Below are 27,611 nucleotides of genomic sequence, written 5' to 3' on the forward strand. Positions count from 1 at the left end.
TACTGTAGCACTGTTGTTGTTTGGTCTTCACTTAGTCGTGTCTGACTCGTTGCGACCACGTGGACTGAAGCACACCAGGCTTCCCTGTCCTCACCATCTCCCAGAGTTTGCTCAAACTCATGTCCACTGAGTCAGGATGCCACACTATAGCATAGCTATAGATTTCAGAGGTCAAAAAATTCCACAAAGGTTATCTTGCCCTACGTCCTTGATTGACAGAGAAGGGTGATAACAGAGAAGGAAGCCACTAAAATTCAACAGTTCAACAGTCAGACAAATGAAAGACCTTGGTATCACCTCACACACACTCCAAGATTAATTAAGCTAAGCCAGACTGTAGCAGGGCCCAGTGTTGAGGCCAGGTAAAAATCACGTGATTACAGCTGTATATACAAATTGTAGCCAATGTTCAATTAACGAATCACTCTGTTTATTTCACATAATTAGCACATAACACAGGTTAGTCTAAGTAGGAAAATATTTAGAAATAGGGTTTACAAACCACTCCAAGGAGTGGGAAGGAGGCACTGCAAAGCAGTCTCCAGTTCAGCAATGGGTCTCACAACAACCATGAGTGGGAAGTCAGTTACCTTCTGCTCCCACAGAACCTCAAGCAGAACCCCTCTGAAATAACTCTCCGAGCCTGGAGTCAGGTCCTCCAGTCAGGACCCTTCAAGTTCCTGGGCTCAGTGGTCCCATTTTAAGGAGTCTGTCAGCAGCGTATATAAGGTTACGCCCAGGGGATCTTGTCTTTATCAGCAGTTCCTTCTGTTCCAGTCTCTCCATAGACGTGACCAGATAAATCCCTTATCTAAAGTAACACTTATTTTATCACACCAAGACACTCCCAGCCTGTATCTAGTGTTTGAAAACAGCTAGTATGGAAGTTCACCTTGGCCACTGTGACTCGCTCTTGAAGTACTGAACACAGCTTAAGTCCTCTGAGTTTCACACCAGACGAGTAGGAACCATGATACAAGGAAATCGTGACATAACAGGGACACCTAAATACGAAAAGGAAAAGGGAAAAAATGGGAGAATATCACTGTGGCCTTGAGCTAGGCAAGAATTTCTTGAACTGAATTTAAGGAGCATTATTAAAAAGAGTTGATAAATCAGCTTTAGTGAAAATGGTGTGCTTATCAAAAGATACCACCAACATTATAAAAAATGCAAGGCTATGTTTGGAAGACATTTCTAATGAAGGGCCTATATTCAGAGCATATATTGAATCCTGAAAATTAATTTTTAAAAACTGAGAAAGACACTAAGTATGCACTTCACAAAAAAGAGGGTATCCATGTGGTTAATAAGCATATGCACTTATTACCTTAGTATATGTACTTATTAACCACATGGATAATAAAAAGGTACTTGGCATCATAACTCATCAAGGAAGGTCAAATTAAAGCCAGGATGAGAAGCACCTACACAACTGTCAGAATGTCTAAAACTGAAAGAATTCCCAAGGATCTGGGCTACCTGGAATGCTCCTACCTTTCTTATGGGAGTGTAAACTGTACAATATTTTGGAAAACTGTTTGCAGCATCCACTAACATTAATTGCATATATACCTAGTGTTTCTCACTCAGTCGTGTCCTACTCTTTGTGACCCCATGGACTGTAGTCCACCAGGCTCCTAGGGACTATATAGATATACATACACACTTAAGAACCTAGCAGTTTTACATGTATACCAAATTTACATATATATTTAAGGACCTAGGAATTTTACTTCTGCTGATATAATAAAAAGAAATTAAAATATATTTTAAAAATATTGATGGTTATATTTAAGATAATATTTAGTATTTATTAGCACTTAATATTAACATAATTTAATATTTTAAATAATATTTAGTCTTAACAACCCAGTGTGGCAACAACTTAAATGTTGCCAACTCTAGAACAGATAAATGAAGTGTGGACTTTCAAGCATTAGAATATTATACTTCACTGCAAAGGAGTTCATTTCTGCTATATATCACATTGAGTAAATCTTATAGACATGATACGAAAGAACAAGAATCCACAGTGCATGCTTTTGCACAACTGTAGTGAACAGCAGTCTAGAAAGACTTAGGCAAATTAAGTCTCTAAATACCATGTTGTCACTGTTCAGTTGCTCAGTCCGACTCCTTGTAGCCCGTGGACTGGAGCCAACCAGACTCCCCCTTCCATGGGATTTCTCAGACAAAAATACTGGAGTGGGTTGTCATTTCCTCCTCCAGGGATTCTTCCCCACCCGGAGTTCAAACCCACGTCTTTTGCACTGGCAGGTGGATTTTTTTTTCCTGCTGAGCCACCAGGGAAGTCTGTATATCATAGGACTCAGAAATTCTGCCCCTGATGATCTGTCCCACTAAAATTCTTACAGGTAAGCATAAAGAAGTAAGCATGAGGATATTGACTGCAGCATCACGTACGGTAGCAAGGAGGGGAAGGCACCTGAGTTTCCTCTAGGAAAATGATAGGTAAAATATAGTGGATGACTATGCTGTCACAAAGTACAACGGGTCAGAGTACAAAGAGCAAAGTGAACAAATAATAAAAATATAATGCTGAATTTAAAAAACAAGAAATAGGGACTTCCCTGGTGGTCTAGTGGTTAAGAATCCACATTCATTGCAGGGGATGTGGGTTCAATCTCTGGTCAGAAAACTAAGATTTCACATACTGCAGGGCAGCTAAGCCCATACAACATATCTATGAGCCCATGAGCTCTGGAGCCTGCAGGTCATAACTATAGAGAAGGCATGTACAGTGCAATGAAAGATCCCATATGCCACAGCAAAGACACAACACAGTCAAATAAATAAATATTTTTAACGAACGAATTTTTTTAAAAAATTGTAAAAACTATTCATTTAAAAAAGTGAAAAAAATTAACAAAATGAGGTCAATTAACAAATTCCTTTCTGTAAATTATATGCAATAAAATAATATTGCATTGTTTCAGGGCATGTAAAAATAAAAGGTCTAATAAACATATGAGTTTGAGGGGAGGTGAAGAGGGCTGAACTAAGGTGTTAAATATGAATAATTAGGAAAAGAAAACAAGAAACAGGTTTTGTATGGATCATTGATGATATTGGGCCTTGAGTTGAGGTTCATGATTAATTCAATGCCCTCCACGTGATGTTCACAAAAGAAAGAAAAGAGCAGGGGAACCCACACTAACGCAGCATAAGATCACAGAGGGGAAAAGTGTAACAGCCTCATGAACATCAAATGCACAAGGCAGTGTGTTTGCTTCATTTTTTAACACCCCTTTGCAAATAGACTCTGAGATCCAGCAGTGAAAAATGAACGAAGCACTGTGAATAAAATGCCATGTTATAAAAACAAAGCTCTGTTTTACTTCTACTTTGATCTCTGGGGGGGCAGGGTCACAGTGTAAAGAGAAACATGATTCTGCCACTTATCCAGAGCAAGCCTGTGTAAAATTCCGCCATTCAGAATTGGAATGCAACTCAGGGGTCATTTGGCTCCATCATCTCTATTTAAAACCATGGAAATAATGGGCCACCGTTCTTAACTGACTTGCCTAAGATAGACACTAGATAAGTATGTTAATTGCACCATGAACCCCATTTTTATGCCTTAGTCCATGAGGTTCCTTTATTTGTTGCTACTGAGATCAATGCCCACTTGAGGCATATATCAGACTTAGGGCTGAACCATGGGCTTCCCAGGTGGCGCAGTGGTAAATAATCTGCCTGACGGTGCAGGAGACATAAGAGAAGTGGGCTCAATTCCTGGGTTGGGAAATACCCCTGGAGTAAGAAATGGCAACCTGCTCCACTCTTCTTGCCTGGAAAATTCCACAGACAGAGGAGCCTGGTGGGCTACAGACTAACAGGTCATAAAGAATTGGACTTGACTAAGAACACACATGGTGACAAAATATTCAGAGATCCATATAAAGTTACATCTCAACTAACCTGAAGACTTTCAGAATGAGTTTTTGCAGGTGTTTCATTTTGGGTTGCTTTTATTAAAAACACACATTCAGGATTTCCCCGGTGGTCCAATGGTTGTGAGTCTACTTGCCAACACAGAGGACATGGGTTTGATTCCTGGTCCAGGAAAACTCCACATGCTGCAGGGCAACTAAACCCATGTGCCACAACTACTGAGCCCACTCCCTAGAACCTGTGCTGTACAACAAGGAAAGTCACAATGAGACACATGTGCAACCGCAACTAGAGAGTAGACCTCACTCACTGAAACTAGAGAAAGCCTAAGAGCTCAGCAAGGAAGAACCAGCACAGCCAAAAATAAATAAATAACAACACATTCAGTTGCAACACTTACTAATGAAACTGTTTCTTAAAAAGACTAGGAAGGTAGTCTAGGCTTTGACCTGGGTAAATAATTTGAAGAAAAAATGTAATTATACTAACATGAATGAAATGGTTTTCATTTGGAATCCTGGGTTACTATTTGTGACCAGAGATGAAAAAGGTACAGAAGATTATGCATGATCAGTTCTTATCCCAGAGCTGTAACCTGGTTATTGTGTTATTTGTGGTTTTCTTACTATATGTCACTTTCTCCTAAAACTTAACTTTGCGACCCCATGGACTGTAGCCTGCCAGGCTCTTCTGTTCATGGAATTCTCCAGGCCAGAAAACTGGAGTGGGTAGCCATTCCCTTCTCCAGGGGATCTTCTCAACCCAGGTATTGAACCCAAGTCTTCCGCATTGCAGGTGGATTTTTTACTGTCTCAGCCAACAGGGAAGCCCAAGAATACTGGAATGGGTGGCCTATCCCTTCTCCAGCAGATCTTCCCAGTCCAGGAATCAAACCAGGGTCTCCTGCATTGCAGATGGATTCTTTACCAGCTGAGCTACCAGGGAAGTGACAGTAATGATAAGCGAGCTAATTTAGCCACTGAGGATTCTGTTAGGTCTATAGAATGAAGGTTAAACAGTTACCATTTATAATTTCTTACTATAACTAATAGAATGCATATTCATTTCTAGAAAATGTATTTAATGGAAAGAGATGTTGTGTTGCCCCACCAGCATCTACTCCATCTCTTTCCCATTGTGCAGCAACCGCAGAATCTGCATGGGATTGACCTCATTCTTCCCCATGGTTACCTCTGAGGTAAGCAGATCAGCATGATGCTTCTTTTGCCATCTTGACTGGCCCAGGGATGGGCAGCAATATCCAATCAACTCAATCCATTTAGTCAGAATACTCCTCTGACCAGGGTCTGGCTCTGGTTGGTCAAATCAGATGAAATACAAAACTTTTATGATTAAGAGTAAGATAAAATGCCATGTGTGTTGTGCAGACTTTGGCTGTGTGGATCACAGTAAACTGTGCAAAATTCTTAAAGAGATGGTAATATAAGACCACCTGACCTGCCTCCTGAGAAATCTCTGTGCAGGTCAAGAAGCAACAGTTAGAACCAGACATGGAACAGCAGACTGGTTCCAAATTGGGAAAAGAGTATGTCAAGGCTGCATATTGTCACCGTACTTATTTAACTTATATGCAGAGTACAGCATACGAAATGCCAGGCTGGATGAAGCACAAGCTGGAATCAAGATTGCTGGGAGAAATATCAATAACCTCAGATACACAGATGACATGACCCTTATGGCAGAAAGTGAAGAGGCACTAAAGAGCCTCTTGATGAAACTGAAAGATGAGAGTGGAAAAGTTGGCTTAAAAGTCAACATTCAGAAAACTAAGATCATGGCATCCAGTCCCATCACTTCATGAAAAATTGATGGGGAAACAATGGAAACAGTGACAGGCTTTAATTTGGGGGCTCCAAAATCACTGCACATGGTGACTACAGCCATGAAATTAAAGGATACTTGCTCCTTGGAAGAAAAGCTATAACCAATCTAGACAGCATATTAAAAAGCAGAGACATTACTTTGCCAACAAAGGTCCATCTAGTCAAAGCTATGGTTTTACCAGTAGTCATGTATAGATATGAGAGTTGGACTATAAAGAAAACTGAGCACCAAAGAATTGATGCTTTTGAACTGTGGTGTTAGAGAAGATTCTTGAGAGTCTCTTGGACTGCAAGGAGATCCAACAAGTCCATCCTAAAGGAAATCAGTCCTGAATATTCATTGGAAGCACTGATGCTAAACCTGAAACTCCAGTACTTTGGTCCACCTGATGTGAAGAACTGACTCATTGGAAAAGACCCTGATACTGGGAAAGACTGGAGGCAAGAGGAGAAAGGGATGACAGAAGAGACAGTTGGTTGGCATCACTGATGTGATGGGCATGAGTTTGAATAGGCTTTGGGAGTTGGTGATAAGCAGGGAAGCCTGGAATGCTGCAGTCCATGGGGTCGCAAAGACTCAGACACGACTGAGCAACTGAACTCAACTGAACTGAAAATGCTTTGTGTGTTTTGCAGATGTGTGGCCTAGAACCATAGGTGCCTTCATGCTTCCTGAAGCAAACCATACTAAGGGTGAGGATATACACAGACAAGGGGTCTGAGCTAGGAGAACTTCAGAGGAATAGAAATGGCACCTTGATACAAGCATTCCAGAAAGTCACTCTACTCTGAGGATTTCTCTTTCATGGGACAATATGCTACCTTTATTTTTAAGTGAAATTTTATTGGTTTGTGGTTATATACAGCTGAAAATGGACTGCCCAGGTGGCTTGGTAGTAAAGAATCCGCCTGCCAATGCAGGAGATCTGGGGATGCTGGTTTGATCCCTGGGCCAGGAAGATCCCCTGGTGGAGGAAATGGCAACCCACCCACTCCAGTACTCTTGCCTGGAAAATTCCATGGACAGAGGAGGCTGGCAGGCTACAGTCAATGGGGCTATACACCTGAAATGAGACAACTTGTCATTTTACTACTCAAAGAGAATCACTGTTGGCCATTTGGTTAAGAAACTCTCAGTCATGTGTATGTGTGTTAAAGTAGTATAAAACGAAGTTGGGAATTAATAATACATTTAGTTCTGTAGGCTGTATCTCAGTGAAGATGACATGAATATATTTGCATGTCATTAAACTTCTATCACAGTACTTTTAATGACTTTTTCCTACTACACTATATGTCCATAATTTATTAACTCAAGACTTAATATTTGGACATTTAGTTTGCTTCCAATTTCTTGCTGTTTAAACAGCAGTACAATGAACAACTTTGCAGTTATATATTCTGTCATATCTAGGTTTATTACATTTGAATAAATACTGAGAAATGTGACAATTATAGGGTCAAATACTATGCACAGGTCTAAGGATTTTGATTTGTATTGCCAACTTTTCCTCTAAAAATTCAATTTCACCCTCAAAAAATATGCGTAATAATGTTCATTTCAATAATCCTTCCATGATTCAGTTCTTGGTAGTAAAATAATGATACCAACACCTTGAAAGGTATGAAAAATATAGTTGTATACATTATATATAATAATCAACATTTTTATATTTATAATAGCTAAGAAAATATCATTATTTGAGTGATTTATTTTGTGTCAGGCTCTTTCAAGTCCTTCTCAATTTAATCCTCATAAGGTTCCTGAGAGTTAGATATTATTAATTTCATTTTAAATAGGAAGGCAGAGATTTAGAGTACAAATAAGTTTCCTGAGATAGAATAACTAATAAATCGCAAAAATAACTGTTTTACTATTGCTCAATCCAACAGTATTTGGAGAATTAAATATATGGAGAATTGGAACAATATTTAGAAAATTAAAAAGATGCCCCATAGAATTCTAATCTGGATTAAAAAAAATACGATGACCAGAAATTTTGTTGTGGTTCATTCCTGATATATTCATATTGTCAGAGCATCCCATCCAGATTAACACATGTACAGCACTTTTTCAATTTATTGAATTATTATTAAAATAATTGCACCAATAAATCAAGATGATTACAGTAAACCATAATTTTGTGTCTGTAGTCACCTAGTAATGGCTCAATTGTGTATGCAGCAAACATAGTTCTCACTTTAACACATGGTTAAATGTGGAGAGAGACCACAGATAACACATCTCTCATTTCTGACAGAATTTAACATTTTGTTCAAGGAAAGCATACTAAGCACTCACTGATAAAATAAGGTATGTTCAGATACAGGCAGTTAGAGTCAGATGGTGGTGAAAAAACTATTTGATATCCCTGGTAGGAATTTGGTGCACTAAGACAGTTGCTTAATGGGTCTTGCATGGATAAGCCAGTGGGGTAAGTGGGAAACATGGGAAATTATAGTTTAGATGGACATGAAGTATGTGCTGAAAACACATTATGATTAGCTGCAGATATCCTTTTTACAGTTGTTCTGTCACATAGCACTAAACATTATAAATCAAAGACTATTTTGCTTGACAATGATTTCTGAGTTTACAATAAGCCCTTTTGGAAGCAATGAGCTAAAAAAAACTAATTTTAAATGCAAAATTAAAGATTAAATTTCATCCTTTAAGAAAGTTGATGATGACTTGCTTTGCTTGTACAAAATGTTTATCAACATTTACTCTCCAAGACAAGAAGAATAGTGATTTCTTTTACCCCATGTAAACATGCTGACACAAATCTGCAGAAGAAACATAAGCATCTACTTTGAAAAGTTAATAGTAATTTTTTTTTAAATGTGCTCATGGCAACTATTTAAAGTAAGGCAGTTGCAGAATGTGCTACACATCCTATTGTAATGCATGGCTTTTCATTTAGATCAAACAAGTCTTGGTTTAAATTCATTTTGATAATTTTCAATTTCAAGATTTTTTATACTCAGATGAAAAGTGGGTCAACTGCTAATACTAGTTAGCTCCATTAGCAGTACATCCACTTTGTAAATAGCTTAATTTTATAAATTTTATTTCAGTGTCTCCGATGCTTCAGAAACAAATCAGTTAACTCTGATAATAGGTTTTTTAATGCAATTTATGAATCCAACATCAAACATTTTAAAACTCATTTGTTGAAAGTGAAAGATCTGCTATCCTTGTTGATTTTAAAAATGCAGTTAAAAAGTTTCACACTGAAGATAAAACTGTTTTTGTAGTATAAACACAAAATTTTCTGGAGCAGTATCATGACAAATGCTGTATTTTAACTAATCTAAGTGTAACCAATTACAGTTTCTATAGAATAATAACTGAAAAAAATACCTTAATCCCATACATACTTTCCTTATATGAACTTGACATTCTTTCCATAAAGTGGTTGGAATCTAAGTCCTCTGACTTAAATCTGTGCAATTTTGTTAATGCTCCATTAGAGTATCGCATGTGTCATTATGTGACTTCCAAATCCAGATAATCAAAATGCCATGTATCTAACAAAAAAAAAAAGCTTATTTTATATTGCTATATTTAAAATGCCATGCATTTATGCTTAGCTCCCTTTTGAAGCTGTTCTTGTCATCTAGCTGCCATGCACTAAGTAAATCCAAATAAGCTCATTCAAGACCATTTAATGAAGTGACATGTAGATAGATGTTCCAGGCAACAGCTCATCTGAGGTCTTAGGTGACAGTATCTTCTGCTAGATAATTCCAATCTCCAACTGTTGAGATACCTCAAACTTTCAAGTCTTCCTAGCTGAGAATCTAGGCATTATGGAGAAGAAACAAGTCATCCCTGTTGAGCCCCGTCTAAATTCTTGACATAGAGAATCCACGGGCATAATGTTTTTGCATTATGCTGTGAAAGTTTGGGTGATAAGCTATACAGTAGTAGCTTTCCAGTACTTTACAAAATCTATAGAAAGTGAATGTATTTGAAATTGATTACTTTGTTGTTGTTGTTTAGTCGATAAGTCATGTGTGACTTTTTTAAGACTCCATGGGCTGTAGACCACGAGGGTCCTCTGTCATTGAGATTTCTAAGCAAGAATACTAGAGTGGGTTGCCATTTTCTTCTCCAGCGATCTTTCCAACCCAGGGATTGAATTCAGTTCTCCTTCACTGGCAGGTGCAAGTTCTTTACTGCTGAGCCTTCATGGATGCCCAATTGATAAAGATACACATCTAACTCGATAGCTTTTGACAAGCTGTGATGTTGTACAAATTTAAGTAGAAGCTATAGTTGTCCAAAATTTACAAATATTTTATGCATCAACTTTTAGAGTAGATGAAATATAAAATTTTATGAAGAAGCAGAAATAGATTAAAAACTGTTTAATATAGTGGTATGTATTTCTATCTTTGTGGCTTCTTTCTTTCTTTTCTTTTTTGGTAAGAACAGAGAATTTTCACATGAGATCTTCCCTCTCAACAAATTTTTAAGTATTTTAAACTATAGACACAATGTTAACAGCAGATCTCTAGAACTTAATCATTTTGCACTACTGAGATTTTACATCCATTAAACAGCAATTCTCCATTTCTCCCTCCTTCCAGCCCCAGGTAACTACTATTCTCCATTTCTATATGTTTGATTAATCTAAATATCTCAATAAATAAAATCATTCAGTATTTGTCCTTCTGTGACTGACTACACCAAGAATAACGCCCTCCAGATTCACTCACATTGTCATACTAGGCAATATTGCTTTCTTTTTAAAGGCTGAATAATATTCCTTATTAATTTTTTTATCCATTCATCCATGGATAGATAGTTATTTTCCAATCTTGGCTATTGTGAGCACAGAATACCATGAATGAACATGGAAGGGCTAATATCATTTCAAGATATTGATTTCAATTCTTTTGGATATATATTTAAAAGTATAGCTGCTGGATCATATGGCAGTTCTATTTTTAATTTTTAAGGATTTGTTTTTAATTTTTAAGAGATTTCCACACTGTTTTTATAGTAGCTGCACCACCATTACACATGTCCACCAACAATGTATAAGGGTTTCAATGTCTCCACATCTGAGCCAGCACTTCTTCTCTTTGGGTTTTTGTTTTTTGATAGTAGCCATTCTAACAGGTATGAGGTGATAATTGATTGTGGCTTTGATTTGCATTTTTTTCTGATGATTAGTGATATTAACCATCTTTTCATGTAATAATAGTCAATTTGTATGCCGTCGGAGGGCATACAAGTCTCTTCAAGTCTTTTGCCCATTTTTTAAAAACCAAAGTTACTATTATAATTGCTGTTGGATTGGAGGAGCACCTTATACAGTTCGGATATATCAGATGTCTGACTCCAGATAATATTTTCTCCCCTTCTGTACATTGTTTTTTCACTCTGTTATCCTTTGCTGTATAGAAGCATTTTGCTTAACGTAATCCCACCTCCTTGCCTTATTCTAGATCTTAGTGGAAAGCTTTTAGGTTTTTACTGTTCAGTATAATGTTAACTGTGGGTTTGTCATACATGGCCTGTTATATTTTGAGTTTTTATCATGAAAGGGAGTTGAATTTTGTCAGGCTTTTTCTGCATCTATCAAGACGATCATATGGTCTTTATCCTTTATCTTGTTAATGTGTTCTGTTACTATATTTGTGTACACTGAACCATCCTGGGATAAACCCCACTTGGTTATGGTGTATAATCTTTTTAAGAACTACTTTTGAAATTGTAGGTCACACATATGACCCTAAATGTCGTATGTAGGATGAAATTTTTTGTAACAGATTTTTCTAAATTTAGGTTGCTTTTTGCTGAAAATCACTTGTATACCTTTAATCAAAGTACTTAAGAAGGGAAACATACATACAAATAGCTTCTGAAGCTTTAACACTTTGTAAATATTGAAAATCAAGATTGCTTCCAAACAGTGAGATATTTAAATTTATCTCAAAGCAAAAGATGAATCTTAATATTAATAAGTTTGGAAATAGTATACAAATTTAATTTTTAAATTCTAAAATTAACTTTGGAATATTTTGCATTTGACAAAAATATTTGCATACAGATTCTACTTTGTAAGCACTTACATTCTGAATCAGCATGGAATGAAAATTGACAATTCTATATTTTGCTTTAAAAATAACTTTTCAAGCAAGATACTTGAAATGGAGTAAAGAAAGACAGCATCTATAAGATATTTGCATAGATATATTTCCACATTTCAAAATAAAACAAAAGCTTGGTGAGACTATTTTCCATTTAGCAGAATTTTATCTTATTTTACCAGGCATATTAGATGACAAATCAATGTCAATATCACATATATTAATGATAAAAATGTGACTGGAATCTTGATTGCAGTCAATTTAATTTTTCAAGAGATTGTATTAAGAAATTTATTCTTTAGAAAAATGCTAGGATATATTAGAAATAAACATGACTAAAACTGTGATGAAAGTGAATGAGCACATACTATAAAATGATTTCTTAATTTTATGTTCAGATCATTAATAAGAAACTTCATTTTGCTTCAATATATATCAATATACTACTTAATGTTTTAAAAAGAATGTTACTTTATAAAATAATTTTGAATAAGACTCTTACATTTACTAATATAAAAATACCAGTTTGCTAGTCAGTAAATATCTCTGTCTGACTTTTTTCTCTTAGCATAATGCCTTAAAGTGTCATTCATGCTGTTGCAAATGGCAGGATTTCTTTGTTTTTTATAGTTAAATAACATTCTGTTGTAAATATCGACTACAAATTTTTTATCCACTCATAAGCACTTACATTGTTTCCATGTCTTGGCTATAGTAAATAGTGCTACTATGAGCCTGGGAATGCAGGTATTTTTCTGAGTATTTTTGTTATCTTTCAGACTTGTGGTTATCAGAGGTGAAGTTTGGGGCAAGGAGGAATTACAGGAAGGTGGTCAAAACATACCAAGTTCCATGCTGACGGAAACTAAGGTGTCCCAGCTGATAGTTTAGCCAGTCCCTGACCAACTTGCCATCCCATGAGACATGTGAAAAAGGCTGTTACCCAGATCATCCAACTACCAGCAAACCTGCCAGTCTTCTGGGAAAGCATGAGACAGATCAAGAAGCCACAGCAGCATGAAAACCACCCAGCTGCTTGTTGTTGTGTAGTGTCGTTGTCATGTTGTTGTGTAGTGTTGTTGTGTAGTGTAGTTGTGCAGTGTAGTTGTTGTGTTGTGTAGTGTCGTTGTCATGTTGTTGTGTAGTGTTGTTGTGTAGTGTAGTTGTGTAGTGTAGTTGTGTAGTGTAGTTGTTGTGTTGTGTAGTGTAGTTGTCATGTTGTTGTGCAGTGTAGTTGTTGTGTTGTTGTGTGTTGCTGTGTCTGACTCTTTGTGACCCCTAGAACCATAGCCTATCAGGCTCTTCTGCCCATGGATGGGCATATTCTTGCCTGGGATTTTCCAGGCAAGAATACTGGTGTGGGTTGCCATTTCCTCCTCTAGGGGATCTTCCTGACCCTGGGATCGAATGCGCTTCTCCTGCATTGGCAGGTGGATTCTTTACCACTGAGCCACCAGGGAAGCCCCCATCCAACTGCCTACATGATTATAAACTAAATAAAAGGATTGTTGTGTTAAGTCACTAAAAACAAAAGAAAAAAAAAAACAGTACAAAGTTCCATTATAAATGAGCACTAGCAGTGTAATGTACAACATGATGACTATAGTGAACCCTGCCACAAAATATACAGGAAAATTTTTGAGAGAGTAAATTGTAGGAGTTCTCACCATGAGAAGAAAATTTTGCCTTTATTCTTTTCTTCTTATTTTTAAAAATTATACCTATATGAAAGTATAGATCTTAGCTGAAGCTACTACAACAAATATCTCACCATATATGTACATCAAACCACCATGCCATATGCCTTAAATAAATAGTCATGCAGGTCAATTATTTCTTAAATTAGAAAAAATGAATGTTATGCAACTTTCCTATATATATATATATATATGTACAAATACAAATATAATTAATTTTACTATCCCTTCTTTATTTTCAGAAGCCTAATTTGGACAATAAAGTATTTGACCACTCTACTGAGAAGAGACCATTATTCAAAACCAAGCAGTCTGCTTTCACTGAAAGGTAGGTATATTTCTTTTTTTTTTTTCATTTATTTTTATTAGTTGGAGGCTAATTACTTTACATCATTACAGTAGTTTTTGTCATACATTGAAATGAATTAGCCATGGATTTACATGTATTCCCCATCCCGGTCCCCCTTCCCACCTCCCTCTCCACCCGATCCCTCTGGGAAAGGTAGGTATATTTCTTATAAGGTGGTAAGTCTTGAGAATCAAATCCTCTTTTGAGTCCATAAACACAGTTGAGAAAATAAATGGCTCCATGCAGTTCCCCAGCCCTAGAGACTGTGGACCTGATCAGAAAGCTGACAGAGGAATTTGTTTTTTTAAGTGGCAACACTACACAGGGTAGGGAACGTGTTCAAGGGCTCAGTGGCAGATACTGGCGACAGTCAAGCTGGTAGATGGTGACTGCTCTTTCCCACTCTTACCCTAACGACTCCCCCATCTGCTTCTTACCCCTGGGCTTCCAAACAGCACCGCAAGTGTTCTAGAAACTCAATTATGCTAGCGGAATCAAATGACAGCAACTGGGTATTCTTAGAAGGAGGCCAAACGTTTTCAGCTGTGGTCAGCCCTACAAAATTTAGAAAGGACTTTCATTTTCTTCTACATACTGTACCAAATTAGGGCCTTGTAATTTAAATTATGTTCCTTACAAACTTCCTCCCTTGAAACTTCACAAAGTCAGGCTGCCTGTGGAGCAGAGAGGCAGTAATGAGCTGGCGTCTGCCAAAGTCAGGGCAATAGTGATTTCAAGGTCGTGGACTGGCAGAATGCTGAAGGAGAGATGACTGGCAAATATCAAAGGTACAGAAGAAGAAAGTGTATTCCAAGGATTTGTTGAAATTGGGCCACTGCTAGAAGTTGCTTAAGGATGTCTGAGAGAGTAAAATGAGCAGGGCTGTGAACAAATGCTTTGTGCATGAACTTCTGTCTTTGTTACTTCCTCGGAGTCAATAAAGAGATATCCGCATCTCAATGTGTATATAATGATGAGGCTTTCTTATCTTTAATCCAGAGGAGAACAGTAATAATGTAACAATTTTCCTCTCGTCACATGTTTCTGAGTGACTATTTAACTTGCCAAGTGCTTGAGATACCAGGGATTCAGTAGTGAACAAAAAAAACTATTCTTAAAGAGTTCATATTACAGTCAAAACTAGGCAGATGCCTGAAAAAGGGTGACATGCTATTTTGAAGGGATTGTCAGGAAAGACATCTGATCAAGAGACCATAAGGAAGTGAAGTAGCCACTGAAAAGGCCTGTGAGCAGCACCCTGAGGACACTGGAAGGCAGGAAGCAGCGTGATTTGCCTTGGAGTGGACCAAAGGGAAACGAGAGAGGCAGGAATACCAGTCACCAGACCGTCCCAAAGCACAGAGCTCTAGTATCCGCTGGGCTAATGTCTTAATATATGGGAGTTAATATATAGAAGTATTACTTGCCTTCATTGCAAGGGTAAAATCAGTATGCCAGATGTTCTACACACTTTCAATATGCTTGCATGGCACCTCTGTGTTTCTTGACTCTCTGGTCTCTATGGCCCTTAAACAGAGCTGCTTTCCAGGATCTCCAGAATTTGGCCAAGACTTTCTATCACCTACCATTTAGCTCCAGTTCTCCTAGCTTTAGGCTGGCAATCACCTATGGGCTTCTCAATCTTTGAAGAACCTCTTTGGACCCTGATTTTCAACTTCAGAAACACAACACAGTTTTGGTTTCAGCCTGCCCACTCTCCTCTCATCTCCAGCCTAAAAATACTCACACCTGCTCTTACCTGTCTCCACCACCCACCGCCACAAGTATACACATACCCCGACATGCTCCAATAAAATGATGACAACTACTGGTTGTGGAAAATTCACACAATTGATGGCAATACTGTAGACATACTGGTGGCATATATTTTAAATTAATATTTCTTAATGATCTACATTTGAAAAACTCAGTGAAATCAAACTTCATGAGGTTATTGTGTGTTCATTTCCATTTGACTGTTCCATAATTCAAGGAAATTCTTCTATGATATTTTTATTTTTAGTTTAGTTATACCAACCTATTCCCATGAAAATAAAAGCATATTAAAGAGTTGCACGTGATGTGTGTTAGATTAATGGAAAAGAATCTTACACTTCATCCCTTCCCACTTTTTACTCCTTTTAAAATAACTTGTTTAAAAAAATCCTATCATAGGAAAGTGGCCACTCAAAAATCTTTCACTTAATAGCATAATATTTTAAATGAAATGTAAGCCCCGTCTGTATAAAAAAGCAGTGTATAGCATTCTTCTAAAAGCAATAATGGTGTAGCAATTAAAATCCAGATAACCAGGTATAACCAAGAAAGTTTTCTTTCTAAAAAGAGGAAAATACAGATGAGCTGGCAAGTTCGTACAGAAAATCATGGATTCAATTTCCAAAAGCTCAGGTCTCAATTTTAACAGAGGCTGCTAGAGTCCAGAATCTTCTTCTTTAAAGTTTTTAATAAATACAGCAAGCAGCACTTGGTTGCTTGCTCAACTCAGAGCATCCTTTCATTATCTTTCGTCCATTCCAGCAGAGCACACTCCTTTCTGGGAGATTAATGCAATTTAATCTTTGATAAGATGTTTCTTTTTACTGTTATTTGTTTCCAAACTAATTCATTTATTGGGGGGGGGGGGGGGGGGGGCTCAGCAAGAGTTGAACAAAACAAACAGGAAAAGAAAATTGTGTTTAAAAAGTACCATCCAGAATTTTGTTAACCTTTGCTTTCCTAAAAATTCCCAAAGGTTAGAAAAAAAATCACAAGTTTCAGGAACTACCACGTGGTTTATCAGATTACTTACTGTGAGGATTACAGTGTTGGATTTTTAAAAGATCATGCTCATGTTTCTTAATTAAATTTCCTCATCATTTAAATTTGAAGAGCTTTGGTCTGCAGTGCCTGAAATCTTTTTTAAAAAACTATATTCAGGCCACCTGATGTGAAGAACTGACTCATTGGAAAAGACCCTGATTCTGGGAAAGATTGAAGGTGGGAGTAAAAGAGGATGACAGAGGATGAGATAGTTGGATGGCATCACTGACTCAATGGACATGAGTTTGAGTAAGCTCCAGGAGTTGGTGATGGACAGGGAAGCCTGGCATGCTGTAGTCCACTGGGTTGCAGAGAGTCGGACATGACTGAGTGACTGAACTGAACTGATTTAACCAATGAAATATTGTGTAGCAATTAAAAACAACCCTAATATAACAGAAAAATTAAAAAATAAAAATAAAAAAACAAAAACAAAAAAAAACTATATTCATGGATAAGGCACTAAAGAAATAAGTGGAAAACTCTCAAGCATTCTATATCAACACAGTTCTTCACTGGGTCTATACGTCTTCAGCCCAGAAAAAAATGCCACTGGGGGAGTTATAGAGTTGATATTACTGTCTTGAATTCTTCCTAGGCTTCTTATTATAAACTGTTATTTCCTGTGAAGTATCACCTGACTCACTTTCATTCACATTTCCTCTGTTCAAGTAAATGTCACCACATGAAAGAATTTAGATTATCAATATCTGCTGAAAAAAAACAAACATACTCACTACTCTCTCTTCTACTCTTCTTCCTTGCTTTTAGAGTAATCTTCAAGTTCAACAACTAATTTGGGTTTTTTTCTGCTGGTTAATGCATGTGTAGTATTTGGAGACTTTGTGTTCATAGAGAAAATAATATTAGTAATGAAATAACTGAATGTATTCTACAGACTCAAATCCCAGGATAAGATATAAGATCACTTCAATTATCCCTTAGAATCTGATCTTTAAAGAGGGGTTTAGGTAGTAAAACCTTTATATATCTATCTATATTTCTCTCTATATATAAATATATACAATTTTCTTTAAGTGCTTAAGCATTCTCAATTAATTTCTGAGCCCACTGTCCTCTGAAAGATCAGATTAAAATAACATCCAAAAGTGTCCACCTAAACTCAAAAAATGTTTCTGAATGTGAGCAGTCTGCTGGCAGTGTCGCTCCTTTACATATACCAACCAATAGAAACAATGCAGATAATGCATCTGTCAGACTCCCAAGGGAAGATATTTCATCTTAACTGAAATTATTTCTGAAGGGAGATAAGAGTTATTCTCAGGCCCAGCTTTTGACTACTTTTTGAGATGCACTGGTTGCCCTCAAATTCACTGTGCATATGGGAAATGGAGGGCTTCCCTTGGGACTCAGCTGGTAAAGAATCCGCCTGCAATGTGGGAGACCTGGGTTCAATCCCTGGGTTGGGAAGATCCCCTGGAGAAGGGAAAGGCTACCCACTTCAGCATTCTGGCCTGAAGAGTTCTATGGACTGTATAGTCCATGGGGTCGCAAAGAATCAGACATGACTGAGCGACTTTCACTTCCATGGGAGATGGAAATACTTAAAAGTTATTTTAAAAAAAGAAAAAAGAAAAGTACAGATAATACTAGTAGTATAGCAGAAGCTAAAAATCTAAAACAAATGTAGCACTTGAAATTAGCCAGTATTTTTCAGAAATGTTCTGAAGAACCAGCCAAAACACCTAGAGACATGCGCATTAGAAACTTTAGTGGCACCAGAGTTTTAGAGTTGAGATGAATGTATGTTAAGTCTCCTAAGCCAGATAAAAATATAAAATTGGACAACCAAATTAAATGACCCTTAGTTTTACATTTTATCATTCTTCCTCTCTCTTCCTCTCCCTTTTTTTAAATTTAATCATACTTTTCTTGAATATCTCTCCTCCACAAACATTACTATGTGCTACATTTCTAGTCCTCATTCTGATCACTCTTTCTCTGATATTTCCAAATGACTACAGGGCATTTTGATTTGCATTCTTCGATAGGGATATAAAAACTCTGTATTTCTCACACTGAACCCTTCTTTTCCCTACAGTATGATTTTTTTCTTCTATGTTCTCTTTTTCTATTGATGGAGATGTCAAATCATTTTCAATTGTTTCTATGATCTCTTCTGGATTCTTTTTCATCTCTTTCATTCCACTCGTATCATTATTAAATCTTTTTCAGTATTCACAAAATATTAGAATGGCCTTCTCCTCAGCATTTACCTGTCTTTCCTCATTTTGGGGAGTCTGTTTTACAGCCTGAAGCATTGCTAATTATTCTAGATGTTTTAAAGGATTCCTAGTTTTCTTCCTTTCTTTCTTTCTTTCTTTCGGTATGGAATTTCTGTGTCTTGTGTGTCTTCAGCTTTATTCTAGATGATGCCAAACTCTTCTCAGAATTTACTTATTGGCTGCTCTGGGTCTTTGTTGCAGCACCTGGGCTCAAAGGTGTGTGGGCTCAAAAGCTGCAGTGTATGGAATCTTAGTTCCATGACCAGGGATCGAACACTGACCTCCTGCATTGGGAGCACAGTCTTATCCTCTGGACCACCAGAAAGTCCCCCTCCTAGTTTTCCTAAGGATAAAGTCCTAGCTTTGTTCAACACAACCCTTACTCTGTGAAAGAGGCTGATTGGAAGTTTCCTTACTGAAAACAATGCCAGCACATAGGAGGGAAAGAAAACAAGACCTAGACTACTTATGCGCTGTAGAAGGGCATATCTCTTGGCCCTGCCTAAGTTCAAGGGTGTGAGGAGGCACAATTCAGCCCTGTGTCTGGAAGGAGGAGTCTGGACTATTTGGTGGACCGCACTGAAAATTAGCACAGAGCTGATCCTCGCACACCTTGACATCCAGAAATTGTCTCAAGAGGCACTATAGAACTACAGTTTACCCTGGTGTAGCTTTTCAACGCTACTGATGAGAATTTTGCTCCTTCTGCAGAGGGAACCATCTTTTCCTTCTCTGCTGACATGGCTTTATTATAACCTGTTAGGAGAGGCCTTAACACATAAGAGAACTTGTAACAGATCTGTGATCTGAAAGAAAAACAGTATGAACTAGCTAAGTATTTAATAGCTCATAATTAGAGAATGCTTAGTATGTGCAACATATAAGACTTTGCATATATTTACTTATGTAATTCCCTAGATAGAAAAAGTACCATTATTAACATTTTACAGGGAAGAAAATAAAGGCATAGATGAATCAAATAACTCACCCAGACTCACACAACCAGTATGTGACAGAGTAGGAATTAAAACTAGAAGTCTGATTTCAGAGCAGGCCCTTTGAGCCAACTGTGGTAGTGTACTGCTTCAATAGAAATAATTTAGCAAGTATATTTCAATGATTTATTAATTATATGACATGCTTCCAAGAAAGAAGAAAACTATACGTAAAAATCAAAGTTAAAAGAAAGGTTCATCAGTCTTCCTCAAATGCAGAAATATTGAGTTCTAAATGCCTTTATCCAAGATATCTAATCATTCAGTTCTTTGAGGCTGTGATTTGCAGCTGACACATCCAGACATGGGTACCAGGCCAAAGTCCTCATGAAAAACAGATAGCATATAGGTATAACTGAAACCCTTTTAATGTCTTGGGAACTAATTGGTTAATAACTACCCTTAATATTTTATTAAGGTGAAAACATCTTCCTCCATGCAGATGACATAGATATCTAGGATCTCAGAGTCCTTAGTCAAATGGTGGCGGTGCCATTTCCTTCTCCACCTTAGTCAAACACCTGAGCAAGTTCAAAAATATTTTGGGGGAAAAAATAATTCTACCCTCTGGCACCCTGGCAGTCCTTCCTCCAAACAGAAGTTGAATGGTCCTCTGTCAAGATCAGAGTATGAGCCAGGTTTTGAATTTTCCTATGATAATGCCAGGCATTTTGCCTGCATGCCACACATTTAAAGCATACGGATGCCACTTTAGTTGACAGTGAAGATTATCTACACTGTGGCACTCCTGAGAGGATCCAGCCAAGGATTTACAACAGCCCAGAATTTGCAAAGAGCACATTTGACATATTAATGCAGGAGAGGCAGGAGATGCCAGTTGGATTCCTGGGTCAGGAAGATCCCCTGGGGGAAGAAATGTCAACCCACTCCACTACTGTTGCCAGGAAAATTCCATGGACAGAGGAGACTGGCGGGCTCCAGTCCATGGGGTCCCAAAGTCAGACATGATTGAACAACTGAACACACACACACAAAGGACGTAATAGCTACTCACTCATATAGATTCTTCATGTGCTACTCCTATGTTAAATTGGCTCATGAGATAATAACTTTTGTTGCCTTTATTATCTTGAGTTTGTACCCCCAACACATTTTAAAAGAATTTGAGTTAAAGCCTACAGAAGTTTATAAGATTATAGATTTACATGCTTGGTTTTCATAGAAGACTCTTAGAAAACATTCACTAATTCACATTTCTCCATCTCCTATTAATTTGTTGGCAAAGACATTATGTAGTACAGAATTCCTGTTTATAGGTCTATAGGAAATATTACTTGCAAAAAAAAGTTAACTTTCTCTCCATTAGGTCATATTATATAAAAACTATCATAAAATTATCATATTAAACTATCATAGTCATTTTGTCTCACTGTCTGTATTTCACAAATCCAGCTACAGTTCAGTAGAGTCCTCTGCTTCATAGTCTCTTCTGAAGCTGCAGTTAAGGTGTTGTCAGGCTAAGTTCTCATCTGAAGGCTCAACTGGAGAAGGAGTTTCAAAGTTTGCTTACATGGTTGTTTGCTAAAGTGTGGTTCCTAAGAGTTACTGGATTCCTTCTCTTACTAGATATTGGTTGGAATCTTCCCTAAAGTTCCTGTGATGTGGATGTCTCCAACATGATAGTTTATGTTATTGAAACCAGCAAGAGAGAAAGCCTGTCAGCCAGCAGAACAGCAGTCACGCTTTTATGTAGCCTAGTCACAGACGTGACATACCATCACCTTTGCTGTGGTCTATGAATTAGAAGCAGGTTACCATCCCGGGTCACACTCAAGCAGAGGTAATCTTAGAGTCTGCCTACCACACCTTGTGACCTTCGATACATCTCATCATCATATTTTCCCTTGAATTTTCATAAATAATTCAACAATTCACCTATTAACGTTTTCTAATTTATTTTTATCTTACCACTTAATATTTCCTAATCTTCCTTTAAATTTCCATTTGCTTTGCTGTTTATTCGATAAATTGGTTCTGACTCTTTTGCAACCCCATGGACTTTAGCCCTCCAGGCTCCTCTGTCCATGGCATTTCCCAGGCAAGAATACTGGAGTAGGTTGCCATTTCCTTCTCCAGGGGATCTTCTCAATCCAGGGATCAAACCTGTGTCCTGCATTGACAGGTGGATTCTTTACCAGTTGTTAATACTTTACTATTTCTAGGAAACAAATATACTTTGGAGCAAGGTGTGGTATATACTAATAAATTAACAATAGGTGGTTAACAGGTGTCTTTAGTCTGTTTGACCAGCTATAACAGGATACCACAGACTGAGCACCTTATAAACAACATAAATTTATTTCTCACAGTTCTGGAGGCTGGACTCTGAGTTAAGGGTGCCAACATTATAGGGTGAGAGCCTTCTTCCAGGTTTGAGACTTCTCACTGTATATTCAGATGGTGGAAGGGGCTAGAGAGCTCTATGGAATCTCTTTTGTAAAAAGCATTAATCCCGGTCATGAGGGCTCCACTCTCATAATCTAATCAATCACCTCTCAAAGGTCCCACCTTATAACAATATTACATTGGGCATTAAGTTTTGGCTGTGAATTTTGAAAAGACACAAACATTCAGAACATAGCTCAAGGTTCTAATACTTAAAGGTGCTAATACCTCAACTCCACAATACACTCAAGGACATGTAAACTAGCAAGATTTTCTAAAGAACGTATCCCCCTTTTCCCCCTTCTGTGTGCTAAGTTGCTTCAGTCATGTCTGACTTTTTGCAGCCCCATGGACTGTAGCCAGCCAGGCTCCTCTGTCCATGGGATTCTCCAGGTAAGAATACTGGGTGGGTTGCCATGCCCTCCTCCAGGGGATCTTCACAATCCAGGGATCAAACCTGGGTTGGATCAAACCACCCAGGGTGGTTTGGTTTCTAAGTCATCTCTGACTCTTGAATCAGAGGTGATCAAATAGTCTCTCAAGACTGGATATGAAATAATGATGTAGTTTGAAGGCTGAATATCTTGTTAAAGAAAATTATGGTGATGACATTTACAATAATCTATACAAAATATGTAATCAAAGCTATAGTACAAATCTTTCTCTAATGTGACAACACAGGTTTTGAAATCATATATGAATTTAAGATTTCATCATTTCACTATGCCTTATTTACCTTTTAATTGTGGTTGTAAAATAACTCTGCATTTACATCTTTACACCGTATAGTCTCTGCTGAATTTTATGCATTAGTGAAAGAACTCCATTTATTAATCAAGACATCTAGTTTAAAGCTTGCCTCACTTCCAATTCTGGGTAACAATAATAAACAATTTTAATAACATCAGAAATGGTCAATTTGTTCTTCCTAGACAATATGCAGAATTAGAAAAAAGAAGTAATTTACATTTTAGTAATTAGGCTTTTCACATTTCTTTCATTTTTTAGTCAAACTATAAACTGGTGAATTGAAAATAGATGATGTCAGTACATCATCTGGATGTACTGACTGATGTACTGACTGGCTGGATAGCATCACTGACTCAATGGACATGCATTTGAGCAAATTCTGGGAGGTGGTGAAGGACAGGGAAGCCTGATGTGCTGCAGCCCATGGGGTCACAAAGAGTGGGACACAACTTAGCAACTGAACAAAAATAACAACAAAGTTTCAATACAACAAATATTTTCTGGCATTTCTCTGGCTTGAAAAAAGCCTTGAGTTTCCACGGATGGTAGTTATACAGCTTCTAGTTGTTCAGGCTCACAGCAATAGGAAGGAAAAAAAAATCCAGTTTTGAAGTCACTGGCCTTTTAACATGAAACATAAAGGAACACCCATGAGTATTTAAATAGCTACAGCTTTCACCTGAGAGTAACTGGGCTCTGAGCCCATCTTCTGGTTCATTCCTGAATAGTACACTGAAATACTCAATAAGTTCACCGATAGTCACTTTGGTAGAAATATAAAGGCTGGGCTCGCTTGGAGTTGGTCATAAACTCAGGAAAAAATAAGTTAATTTAACCTACCCCACGAAGTAGATGAAGCCTGCAGGAACAACACAGTATGTATGGAATGAACGAGCTCTACAAGCACAGAAGCCAAGTCTTTCTTTTTTTTTCCTTCTTTGTATCTCCAACATTTACCATAATGTAGAGCTCCTCATCAGTGACTTTTAGGAAATTTTTTTGAAGTCAATTAAATTTGTTTGCATCTACAAATTATGTAATGAATTTCATGTATTGTCATGAGCATATTGTTCTGGATATTTATGGGGTTGGTAATTATCTATAAAATGGCCAGAGGAACTCAATAAAAGGGGAGGTAAGTTGCATACTATAGAGAGCTTCAGAAAATGAGCAGAAGTCGATACATACTTTGATGAGCCTATCGTACACTGGAAATACACTGCAGAATTCCATAGCGAAGGAATTCTGGAGGGGAGTTTGGGGGAGAATTAATATGGCTGAGTCGCTTTGCTGTACACTCTAAACTATCACAACATTGTTAATCAGCTATCGTGGTTTCGTTTGTAAGTCGTCTCCGACTCTTGCGACCCCATGGACTGTAGCCTACCATGCTCCTCTATCCGCGGGATTTTCCAGCATGAAATAATGGAGTGGGTTGCCATTTCCTTCCCCAGGGTATCTTCCCGATCCAGGAATTTATCCAAGTCTCTTGCACTGCAGGCAGATTCTTCACCAACTGAGCTACCAGGGAATTCCCAACCAGCTATACTCCAAAATAAAATAAAGTTAAAAAAAGAAAGAATTTTGCAAACTCAACCAGTGAAGTTTACAGTCAAACCATACTAACTTTAGACTCAATGATGAACATCTCTTTCCTGAGATGAATCATACTACATGGCAATAATTTTAATGTATATATAATCATGTTCATCTATTGTGTGTATGTGTGCAGCTGTGTGTTTGACGCCTTAACATAAGCTTTAAACCTGGACAGTAGCTAATTTGTAGGAAAAATTCACAGACCAGATTCATCTCCTCCCATCCAAAGTAAGTAATTTTATATTTCGATCTGATGAGTGGTGCTAGAAAGACATCTGTGTGTAATAATCAGTTTAGAGAGGTAGGCATCTTAGAATTCCAAATGATTGAGTTATTTTGGGGTTACAAGAATTTCATCATCAGACATGACCAAAAATAATAATGAGCATCTAAGCCTGGGCTTTAACAAGTACAAAATGGCAAGCTAACTAATTTTTTAAATGGATGAACTATCTAGCGAACTGAATTAACATTATCAGAGAATTTCTCCTTATGCATAGAACCAAGCATTGAAAACTCAGTAAGCAGAGGAGGAGCCTTGACACATTCCACAACTAGAAATATTGTAGAAATGCCAGATTCTCAGTTTCTGAATCAATAGCATTTGATTACTCAGCATCCCAAATTAACTTTTGATTGAACAGATCTCCCTCTAAAGAGACACAAAATATTTCATGAGCAGCTGAGAAAAGAGTTGCTCAATTTCCCTTTTCCAGATCCCTTTAAAGCTAGCTAACCATTGTAGAAACCTATGTTTACTCTGATGTGACCCCAATATTTCTAAAGAAATAAATATTCCACTGTTGACAGATGAAGTAAAAAGTATAGTAAAGGAACCAAAACAGTACGTTGGAGTTTGGAGAAAAAAGAGAAGTTCAACATAGTGAAAATTCGGGAAGCTTCACAGAACATGATAATTGAGGCTGACCCTGAAAAAGAATAGACTATATTCTGACCTTAAGCAGACATAGCGAATGATTGAAATATGTATTATTTTCACTGACATTTATCATGGAAGATCATGTTCAAGCATCTGGGCAACAGTTGGCATTCTTTTAGGTGGGCTTCAAATACTTCCCACAAACCCACAGTAGACAATAATATTGGTGTCTTTTACTGACAACTCTTTGTTGATTGATCGATGGGATTTAGAACCCACATGTTGTTGGTTAGTCACTAAGTTGCGTCTCTTTTGCAACCCCATGGACTGTAGCCCACCAGGCTCCTCTGTCCATGCGATTTCCCAGGCAAAAACACTGAAATGGGTTGCTATGCCCTCCTTCAGGGGATCTTTCTGAGGCAGGGATTGAACCTGATATCCTTTGTCTCCTGCATCGCAGGAGGATTCTTCACCACTGAGTCACTGGGAAAGGCTACAAATAGCCAGTGGCACAAAATGTATTCAGTTGGCTCCTTGGAAGAAGTTGTCAGCCATGCAGTCTTCTCAATACCTAAGCAATTGTGCTTTCTCCATTTTCCCTTAATATACTTACAATCCAGGCAGGATCTGCCTTACCATCCACTATGTTCTCCAACAAGTACATAAGACAGATTCCCTCCATAATGCCACAAGGCCAAGAACTCTCCCTTGGAAGAAGACTCTCAATATGTTGAAGAAGGTAATAAGAGAAAGGAAGCTCTAATTCTTAATCAGCTATTAACCAGTTAAGTGCCAACTCAATGATTTGCAAAAATTAGAAAATGTCACTTTAAAAAGAAATGGATAAAAGCATAAAAAAGCATATTTAAGATTAAATCTTACTTATAATGTGGAATAACCTTATAGAGAAAAATATGTAAAATTTGCTATTTAATGTCTTACAAGATTTTCTAAGTTATGCTGTGTGCTGCTAAAGTCGCTTCAGTCGTGTCTGACTCTGTGACCCCACAGACTGCAGCCCATCAGACTCATCTGTCCATGGGACTCTCCAGGGAGGAACACTGGAGTGGGTTGCCATGTCCTCCTCCAGAGGATCTTCCCAGCCTAAGGACTGAACCCGAGTCTCCTGCATCTCCTGCGCTGGCAGGCACAATCTTTATCACTAGAACCACCTGGGAAACCCAAACTATATGGAGAGCTTGATCAGATTCAGGGATAAATGCAAATTCTCTTAAAAGTATTATATATGCAACTTTCATAAAAATCATAATAAAATTGTGATTAACATAGCATTAAATAGCAGAGCATAAAGACAATTCACATGGAAGAAGAATTAAAATTAACAAAAGCAATTTTTAACAACAATATAATAAAAAATAGGATAATACACTATCAATATTCAGTGATACAAACAGAATTGTGTCAACATAGGGAGAGGCCATCTAACCAATGGAATGAAACAGAGGTGCATCTATATAGAGACTTGGTTAATAAGACTGCACTACAAAAACCAAGGTAAATAACAGACCCTGTGGTAAATGAAGCTGTAAGAAAGCTATTTGTGTTTATAAAAATAGACATTTTCTCATATCATACACAAAACTAAGTTATGAATAAAGACCTAAATACAGGAGCAAAACTATAAAACCTTTAGAATAAAGATGAGATTGCAAATCATAATGGGGAGAAATGGATAATATTGACTACATTTAAATTTAAAACCTCTGCATAACAGAGGATCCCACAGAAAAATAAAAAGACAAGCCAAAGATTTTGAGAAGATAGCTAGAATGTAAATTGTGCATAAATGTTAGAAGAATATAGAAAATACTTCCACAAAACAGAAAAATGAAGATAAAAGCACAATAGAAAAGTGCAAAAACATAAGCACAAATAATAAGCTTGACAATATATTTAAATGCATTACTGATTCAGGGAAATGCAAATTAAAGACAAAATACATTTTATAACTATCAAATTGACCAAAGCAAATGATCAATTG

Source organism: Odocoileus virginianus, chromosome 10 (genome assembly GCF_023699985.2).
Source record: "Odocoileus virginianus isolate 20LAN1187 ecotype Illinois chromosome 10, Ovbor_1.2, whole genome shotgun sequence".
In the NCBI taxonomy this organism is placed as follows: domain Eukaryota; kingdom Metazoa; phylum Chordata; class Mammalia; order Artiodactyla; family Cervidae; genus Odocoileus; species Odocoileus virginianus.